Genomic DNA, 10,656 nt, shown 5'->3' with positions numbered 1-10,656 from the left:
ACACTGCTATAAAGAAGTTATTGCTTAGGTATTTTTTTTTTTTTTTTACAGCAGCTGAAATAATAGTAATAATATGCAACACACATGACAACACCTCTACCTCCAATGTACAGGAAGTAAACTGGGAGGATACAAGTATACCAACCTCTGTTGGTAGCACCAGAGAGGCAACTTTCCATCTCCCAAAGGTTGCAACTAGGAGCCCTCCCTTGACCACTGCAACTTTGTTCTAAAATCAATCAACAACTACTGAGTCTCATGACCTAGATTTGTACTAAAAGTGGGAGGTTCACATGGTAAACAATGTCACAGGGAGGCCTGGGATCTCTAATTCAATTCAATTCAATTTTATTTATATAGCGCCAAATCACAACAAAAGTCGCCTCAAGGCGCTGTATATTGTACAGTAGATCATACAATAATAAATACAGAGAAAAACCCAGCAATCATATGACCCCCTATGAGCAAGCACTTTGGCAACAGTGGGAAGGAAAAACTCCCTTTTAACAGGAAGAAACCTCCGGCAGAACCAGGCTCAGGGAGGGGCGGCCATCTGCTGCGACCGGTTGGGGTGAGAGAAGGAAAACAGGATAAAGACATGCTGTGGAAGAGAGACAGAGATTAATAACAGATATGATTCGATGTAGAGAGGTCTATTAACACATAGTGAGTGAGAAAGGTGACTGGAAAGGAAAAACTCAATGCATCATGGGAATCCCCGGCAGCCTACGTCTATTGCAGCATAACTAAGGGAGGATTCAGGGTCACCTGGTCCAGCCCTAACTATATGCTTTAGCAAAAAGGAAAGTTTTAAGCCTAATCTTAAAAGTAGAGATAGTGTCTGTCTCCCGAATCCAAACTGGAAGCTGGTTCCACAGAAGAGGGGCCTGAAAACTGAAAGCATACTGCAGTGTTGTTAATCTAATTGTTGTGTATATTGATGCCACATTAATTTTAAAATCATGAAGAGAATTGCTTAAAATTGTAAGATTCCTGTCTAATCTGTTTCTCACCTCTCCTCCATCTGACAAAAACCCAGTAACTGTTTTTTTGGTCTCCTTCTATGGTAAAATTCATGAGAGGAAATGTTCCAAGTGTAGTACAGGGGAGGGGGTTAAAGAGTGTGTTGATTTTAAACATTTACGGAACTGGGGCACTTTCTAAATATACTGGTGTTAATGTTCCCAGTGTTAATTTATTATCATTATATTTGAATGACAGCTTAAGCATTGCTATTAACTTATGTAATCCTTAATTGATATTTAATTGTTATTTCAAGGAGTGGGAGGAGCCACTGGCTATTTAGAATAGAATAGAATAGAATAGAATTCAACTTTATTGTCATTGCACATGTCACAAGTACAAGGCAACGAAATGCAGTTTGCATCCATCCAGAAGTGCTTTAGCCATAATATAGATATATTACAAAATATATATTAGCAATAATATAGGTATATATTATAGAAATGGGTCTGTTATAGATATGAGGGTACAAAAATGGGTCTATTATGGGTCTGCTACAATGTACACGGTATGAAGGTATGTTATGAATATGTACAGGCCGTAGTGGGTATACAAGCTATGTACAGGCTATGAACAGGATATAAATATGAAACTATACAGAAATATGCAAGTTATAAACAGTTGTAGAATTATAATTATCGTATTGTTCAGAATGATTGTTTATACAGAATTATACAGTAGTGCAGTTAAGATAAGTGAAATATGTGTCTACTTTCTACAGAGGCTATATAAAGTGTTAGTGGTTGTGTGGTTGTTTAGTCCATTATTTTAACGTGGGTCAGATGTCAGGAGACAGAGTTCAGGAGTCTGACAGCTGTGGGGAAGAAGCTGTTCTGGTACCTGGTGGTCTTAGTCTGGAGGCTCCTGTATTGCCTCCCAGAGGGCAGGAGTGTGAAGAGTCAATGTGCTGGGTGACTGGGGTCTTTTATGATTTTCCCAGCCCTTTTCAGACACTGCTTCCTGTAGATGTCATTTATGGCAGGAAGTGGTGCTCCGGAGATGCGCTGGGCAGTCTTCACAACCCTCTGCAACGCCTTACGGTCCGAGGCAGAGCAGCTCCCGTACCAGACTGTTATACAGTTGGTCAGGATGCTCTCGATGGTGCAGCAATAGAAGTTCACCAGGATGTCTGAGGACAGGTGGTTCTTCCTCAGAGTCCTCAGGAAGAAGAGGCGCTAGTGAGCCTTCTTGACCAGCTTGGAGCAGTTGGTCGTCCAGATGAGATCCTCGGAGATGTGGACTCCCAGGAACTTGAAGCTGCTCACACACTCCACAGCCGTCCCTTTAATGTAGATGGGTGGATGTGGGTCAACATTCCTCCTGTAGTCCACGATGAGCTCCTTGGTTTTCTCGGTGTTGAGCAGCAGGTTGTTTGTGTCACACCACTCAGCCAGACGATCCACCTACTCCCTGTAGGCGGCCTCATCATTGTCATTGATGAGGCCAATAACCGTGGTGTCATCTGCAAACTTAATGATGGTGTTGGAATCATCGGTAGGTCTGCAGTGCTGTCATTTAGTCAGGGACTGCAGCTCCTCTTGAGGACTGTGTGTCCCAGGTCATGACTGAGAATAGACCACAGTGGTTTATTGTCCAGGGCCTTTGTTAAAGGGGAATTATTTTTCATTTTTTCCTTGTAAAGATTTTGCATGGCATATATAACACACTGCATCACAGTTCCTAACGAAAGAATAAAAAGAGTGGACTGTCATCCTTCTGAACTATTTATTTCTGCCTTCTCCACTTGGTCAGCCTTCACATGGGGTGTCAGAAGTAAAGAAACTTCTAAAAATGCCACCTAATAATCTACAGATGCGACAGGAGAAGCAGCAACAGTATAAGAAGCCACCAGAGCAGAGCAAGAAGGGGCTGTACGGGAGCCACTGAGGATGACTGCCATTCTACAGTGAACCCTGATAAAACATCAGAAGCAAAAGCCTCCAGTTTGGGCCAGATATTTGAGACCTTCATGCAGTTTCACATTGGGAGGGATAAAAGAGAAAGAAACAGAAAAACAAGAACAGAAGCTCAGCGTCCTCAGTCACCAGGTTACTCAGCTCTAATCGGACTTGGAGGTAAGCAGGGTAGGATGGTCCACAGCATGAACCACGAGATTGCCACCTGGGGAGCCTAAACTGGTGAGATTGTAGGAAGATGATGATGTTGAACAATTTTTGACAACTTTTGAAAGGCTGGCAACTGTTTATAAATTGCCAAAGCATCAGTGGGCAATACGCCTTATTCTATTGTTAACAGGCAAAGCTAGGAGTGACATATCCAGCTCATTCTACAAACTATGAGACACTGAAAGAAGCAGTGTTGAATAAATATGAACTCAATAGACATATTTGCTGATAACGATTATCCAGGTCTCTTGACACCCCAGCGAAAGAATCTCCCAAAAGATATACACCCATCTGAGGGACTTGTTCTGCAAATGTGTTGGTTACACTACATCCACAAAAGAGGAAATTATGGAAGCTGTTGTGCTGGAGCAGTACCTTAGTGCGCTTTATCTAGAAGTGAAGATGTGGGTCAAGGAGCATGACCCTGACACAGCAACAAAGTCAGGAAAACTAGTGGATACCTACGCCTTGGCACATAAAGGCCCAGGAACACATCGATATGCTGGACTGCTGTGTCAGGTGAAGGGTAAGCCAGAGAGTATGGGAAAAGGGGTGGTTCTTTCAGCAGTTCATCTTCTCAGACTAACAACATACTATGATTAACATCTAACAAACCATCAAATATCACATACAATACAAGTTTGAGGAAAAGGAACGGTGAGATTTACATAGAGGTCAATAATTAGGTCTATCTGCTAAAAATAGGTGTAACTCCCAAATTGCCCTACCCTATTCTGTTGGGAACAGATCTCCCTATCGTATGATCTTATTGCAGAGAGGGAAAAGAGTTTATGTGGTGTAGTCAGTAGGTCAAAGGCATCTATCCATCCATTCTCTTCCGCTTGTCCTTGTCAGCGTTGCCGGGGGGCGACCCAGCTACCATAGGGCTAGAGTAGCCAGTCTGTCGCAGGGCCAACACATAGAAACAGACAACCATACACACTCACATTCACCACTGGGCAATTTAGAATTACCAGTTTACTACTCAGGACCTTCTTGCTATGAGTTAACAGTACTAACTATTGTGCCACTGTGCTGCCCGGTCTAAAGCAAGTAAGCTTAAAAATCCTTCACCTAAGAACACACCAGCACCGGTTTAGTTAGATGAGAAGTCCAGAGGGAAACCTTGGAGGAAACTGATGAGGCTCAATACAAAAATGTCACCTCTTACGTCCCTGACAGTTTAGAATATTCAAGATTTTTATTTGCCATTTGCGCACAGGACCAACAGTCCGTGCACACTGGAATTCTGGTGCAGAGCTCTCCAGGTCAAGTTAATCTTTTTTAAAGATAAAGACAAAGCAAGTAAAAAAAAGGAAAATAGAAATAAAGCAAGGAATGGAGCAATCATAGTATTTACTATGTACAAAAACACTGTACAGAGAGGGTGGTAATACACTTCCTAGTATTGCACATGTAATATTGCACATTTTCACAAATCTGTTTCAGTGAGTATATTGCACATTAGTCAGTGATTTATCCCATCGTACATTCGAGTGAGGTGAGGCAGTGCTGTGTTATCTCAAGTTTTCAGTGTTTTACTGTTCTGTTTTGCCAACAGTCTGACTGTGGCGTATTCAGTGTTGTGTGAGTATTCAGTGTTTGTGTTTTGCCATCAGTCGGTCAGTTGTGGGGAAGAAGCTGTTGAAAAACCTTGTTCTGTGTGTGATGATGCTGTGTGCTCTGATGTGTCTAAGATTGTATGTACAGTATTGTGTCTGAGCAGAGGGTGAGCTGGATGGTGTGGGTCCCTGATAATTCCCTCTGCTCTTTTTCAGCAGTGTTGTGTGTACAGAAAGTCTATGGAAGGAAGTTTTGTTCCTATGATCCTCTCCACAGACTTTATGACTCTTTGCAGAGCCTTCCTCTCTGTCTGTGTGGTGTTCCCATACCAGACAGTGATGCCTGTGGTGAGGATTCTCTCTATCAGTCCTCTGAGCAGCTGAATGAAATAAAGCCTTTGCTCGGCTTTTTCACTGTTGCTGTGGTGTTAAGAGTCCAGCTCAGGTCTGATGTAGGAATCTCCGGTCGTTGGCCCTCAGCACCTCCATCTCTTTGATGATAAGAGGCTGCAGGGGGTGGGGGTTCTTACTGAAGTCCTGTGTTAATTCCTTGGTCTTGTCCTTGTTGAGGATGAGGTCGTTTTCCTCGCCACAGACAAGAACGTTGTCTATCAGAGCCATGTACCCAGACTCATCCCCCCCCCCTGTATTAAAAACAATTTTCTTTTATTGGTCGGATGAAATATGCAAATTTTTTGAGACAGGAATTTTGGGTTTTCATGAGTTATGTATGCCAAAATCATCAATATTAAAACAATGAAAGGCTTGAACTACTTCAGTTGTGTGTAATGAATCTAAAATATATGAAAGTCTAATGTTTATCAGTACATTACAGGAAATAATGAACTTTATCACAATATGCTAATTTGTTGAGAAGGACCTGGGTGAAGAGTTTGGGGCTGAGACAGCAGCCCTGTGGAGATCCAGTGCTGACGGTGAGCTCAGCAGACATGCGTCCTCCCATTCTCACCACCTGTGGTCTATCTGTCTGTCAAAAAGAATAGGATATTCCCCCCACTTCTTGGACGTGAAATAATTCACATAGACTGACATTTAAACTAACTGTAGAGTGTGTTTGTGCCTGGCTTGTCTGGTTTGACTTATGACAAGGGTGGATTAATACCACACTGCTTTCTGGCAGAGACACGCTCACAGATGCAGATATGCATGGTGCAGTAAGGTGCATACAGCTTTCTTGCTCATAAAGGTGTGGGGTAGCCTACATATTTACTTGTATTTTGGCAGTATATTGGGTGTGTGTTTAATGTTGTGTTGTGTTTGTTCATAGGTAACACAGCAATCATATGTAATGGTTACATTTACTAATGTTAGGCCTTACTTTGAAAATAATTTTTTGCTTCTTGAATTTCATTAAACGAGGTGTTGAAAGTAACCATAAAGAAATTCAAATAAATATGTATATGTTTTATTTTTTATGCATTTGTTCTTTCTTCCAGTTCTAACATAAAAAGCAGAAATATCAGCACTTCCTTCCTTGGCTCACCTCTGTGACAGCTGGCGATCTGAGGTTTGGGTGTATATGTGAAGAGCAGTGTGTATCTTTAACCCTGCAGTAGAGTACAGGCTACACTTCAAGCAGCAGTTAACAGTTGTTTAGATGTCTTGACCAGTATGGGTAGATGGAAACTGTGGTTTGTTCTGCTGCTGACTTTCTGTACAGACAACAAAGGTATTGTGTAAGAACTAATTTTTTTATTAAAAAGTATAACTTTCAAGCAACATTGTTTTTGTGCTGTTAATTTGTCTTGTCAAAGTTTTTAAAATGAATATGTTAGCAATTAATGTTGGTCATGTTTTATAGATATACAGCAAATGATATTATTTAATAATGAACTGTTTTCTATTTGAACATATTTCAGCTGGTACGGAGATTCTTATGAAAATCATTGACAAACAACCAGATGTCACTCGAATATGCAGCAACGAAACGCTGAACGTTATCATGCTGTTAGTGTGTAAGATCAGCACACAGAGGAGCAGAGGAGAAGAGTGCAGTCTGCTGTATCAACATGGACAAAACTTTGAGCATGAATGTGACTCCAGGTTCACACTGATGAAAGAAAATCAGACTGTGTTTCTCTACCTGACAAATTTAACATCAGAGGACAGCGGGAACTACACCTGTGAGTGTGTATGTACTGGAGGAACATATAAGCTCCATCTCAATGTAACTGTGGAAGGTAAAGTGTGGATTTAATACCTTTTATAATTGTGAGTCACTTTTACTGATAACTAGTATCATAACAATCAACAATGAAGCTGTGGACAGTGAGCTGTGCCCACATACCCTTTTGTAGAGAAACTAGCAATTACACCAAAAAAATCTGCTGTTAAGCAGTATAAAAGTTAAAATTAAAAAAATCACTTAATGTAAAGAATATGTTACATGACTCTATAGCAACAGAGGTTAATATCATGATTTTGATTTATAAATAACGCGTACCTATCGTACTTTTCTGATTTGTTTTTCTTTTTTTAGACATTGAAAGCCATAAAGCAACCACCAGTCCAACAGAAATACCTTGGTCTCTCTCTTTCTATGTTGTAATTGTAGTGCTTGTAGTTATCATCATATCTGGAGTCATCCTTGGATTTATTTACAGAAAGAAATGCCACAGGTAAGAGATTATTATAGCTCAGAGAGGTTAGATAATGGTTAGATAAATGGCTACAAATTCTATCCCATATTATTTAAGGTCACAGTACGTTAATCTTAACTTGAGTTCTTAAAATCCATCTATACTTTACTTGTTTATGTATTTTGGTGCCTTTTATTTGTACATTAGTTTAAACAAACTGTTTCTATCTTAGTGCCAAGCCAATAGAATGTGTGTGTATTATCCCTCACAGAAGACACCAGGTGCCCACAACCAGTCATGAAAACACAGAACTGTACACGGTAAAATGTTTCACCTAGTGCACGTTTGTCTGCTGTTAATTTAGTTTTAATAGTATTTTGTAATGATGTGTTTTCTTTTACAGCGTGCAGAATACACTGAGCCGTCTGTCTTCATGCCACCAGAAAGTGAGCTTCTTTTAATTTCTAAAGTCAACACATGTACCATTTATTTCAGTGTTTGAATAAAAATCCAAATTTAGGGATTTTTCTTAATAAGTAATTGAAAATACAGAATTTGTATTTGTAATCTTTCTATGTAACATCTACCTCTATAAGATGCAGGTTTTTCTTGTGAATAAAAACTAAAGCAAGCTTGCCGTCCATATCTGTGTTGCTTCGCTTTACATTTCACTCATCTGTAGCTGTTTGAGGAAATAGGTGTTTTTTTACAGTTTGTTTTACAGTTCATGTTTAATGTTTAAAACCAGACAAATAAAGGTTGATGGTTTTATTAAGAAAGTGTATCACGTGTACATGTGCTGTACCAGTGTACCAGTAATGTGACGTGACAATTAAAGTGATTTGATTTGATTACCATCCTCTTTAACCAAAATAAAATGATCTTTTTAATATCACACAGCGAATTAGTGAGTTTGCTTTATCTATAAACTACAATCTACAAACTGTAGTGGCTTCATAGTACTAACCAAAATATTCTCAGAGTTTAGGGCAGAAAGCTGTTTGCTGTGACTTGTTGGGAAGTGAGGGAAAAGTGAAAGGAAAGAATAGCTAGACCATAGAAAGACAGGACAGAACAGACAGTGGAAAAAAGAAGACAAAAATGTGTTGACATGCTGCAGGGGTGAGTGGAGACGTACACAGTACATTGCAAGAACGCCCACAGTAGTCTGAGCCTATAGCAGCATTACTAAAAGATCACATCGTCCCCGCCTAAGTATAAGCTTCACGAAAAAGGAAAGTCTTGAGACTAGTCCTAAAAATAGAGTATATGTGATTTGCCTGTAGACTCAAAGCAGCCCTGCAGTGCCTCCAGTTCCTCTTCTGTCCACTGTGGATACAAGTTGTCATTTGAAAGGAGGAACTCACATTAGACTCGATTATGGTAATGCCTGTTAAGAAGAAGGGGATTGGACTGTATGTATTAGTATTTACATACAGTAGGCCTGGCAATTGATATATTTTGTGCAAAAACTTTGCATCTGTTCAGTTGCTAAGATCACCAGTAATCGTAAAAACATCGGATGCTGGGTTAGCAGGCCATCTACAGTCTACAGTGATGTCACATTGTACCTCTGCACCACCTGATGTTTGAATGTAAACAGAAACAACAAGAGCAGATGAGAATTCACTAAAATCAGTTTGTTAAAAAGACAATTTCATACTATCACTGTAAAACTTTAACAAAGTACGGTTTCTTAAATTGGGAAAACATGATTACATTTGGAGATACTGTACTTGTATATAAAATTCTTCATGGCCTGGCCCCACCTCCTCTTGATGAGTTCATGAAACAAAATCAAAGTTCATCTGTATCTACCAGAGCACTTTTCAAAGGTAGCTGTAAAACTGCTCCGAACTAAAGCTGATGATTTTTAGGGTCACATCCCCTTTATCACCTCAACACCATGTGAGCAGAGGTGAAATGTGCAGAGATTCAGGCAAACTAGACCGGCAGTGATTACAGTGGCTTTCTTCTTTTTTGGACTTGAACTCCTTATTAAAAACTTTGTTGACATCCACCAATATATACATGTGCATGCCAATTACAGTAACTCTCATTGGCTGCATTAACTCCAGATTCTCTGTGTCACAGTACAATATGAAGATGCTCTTCCTGTAATTCAGAGAAATTTTTTTTATGGATTTTGACACCTTCACTTGATATTTTGACACATTTTATAGAAGTCATAGAGTCATATTTAATGAAGAATTAACAGCTTTATAAATAGCATTTAATGAAATTACTCCATCACATAGTATTTAATGTAATCCGTTTATCTTACACTGAGCTCTTAGAAGAGATTGATGTGTGTCTTTTGTTTTGTAATTATTCCTACACAAGCAGTTTATTGTATAAAATCCATGTATATCTGTCATATTTACACGTTACATTTATACTTACACTTTCCCACTGTTCCCACTGGAAGAAGATGTAGGCTGGACTGCCCTTGTCATCCCCAACAAAAGCTCTCTTTTCACATCTCAAGTCCAGTTTACTCTTGTCAGGTCTACAGGTCTATAAGTCTGAAGTCATTAGCCATGTCTGGGCCCAAACTCCACTGCAGGTCCCAAAGTCAAACAATCACTGCAGCATCACTGAGAGTTGAAAAACCATCTAAATTCTCCGATCTTTAATAAAATGATCTGTGCGGCTGCTCTACCAGGTGTAACAATTAAGTTTAACATCCAGGCATCCATGAAAACAGAATTTATGAAATTTAACGGTGTTAGATTTTAGCAGGGAGTTAGCTCACTAGCTTCCATCTAAATATAATATACCATGTTCTGACTGAGGGATTTATGAAACAAATTAAGACGTACAGCTCTGCAATTACTTCCAACATAAATGAAGACAGGAAAGTAAACAGCAGTGATGTTTGTAGGGTTACTGAAGTTTGGGGAGCTGCTATATAATTGTGTTCTACATGATCGCTAGCGACACAGCTATGTTAGCATAACATAAACAGTGAAGCTGGAGGATGAATGCTAACTTTTTTCCACTCGATAAAAGTTAATGTGAGAGTTCCCAATGGTTAGGGGCAAATGCAATTGCATGGCAGGATGCTGTAATCAGACCAAACGTCAGTCAGGAGAACAACTGAGGCAATCCATCCACAATACGAGGTTAGTCATTAACATACTGCTGCATGGGCTGGGCTCTAGTTACAAATGAATAGCGGCAATAAAAACCAAAAGAGGCCGACAGTGATCACTGACTGTTTTAGGGACTTGTTCAGATTAAATAGAACAAGCTGCAAAGCATTAAAACATGTTAAAAACACAACAGCCTTATTAAACGCAGAGTAGTCTGGACCTGCAAGCATGGTTTCATCACGTCATCACT

The sequence above is a fragment of the Pelmatolapia mariae genome, linkage group LG23, assembly GCF_036321145.2.
Source record: "Pelmatolapia mariae isolate MD_Pm_ZW linkage group LG23, Pm_UMD_F_2, whole genome shotgun sequence".
NCBI lineage: Eukaryota > Metazoa > Chordata > Actinopteri > Cichliformes > Cichlidae > Pelmatolapia > Pelmatolapia mariae.
Note: the sequence above shows the minus strand (reverse complement) of the source record.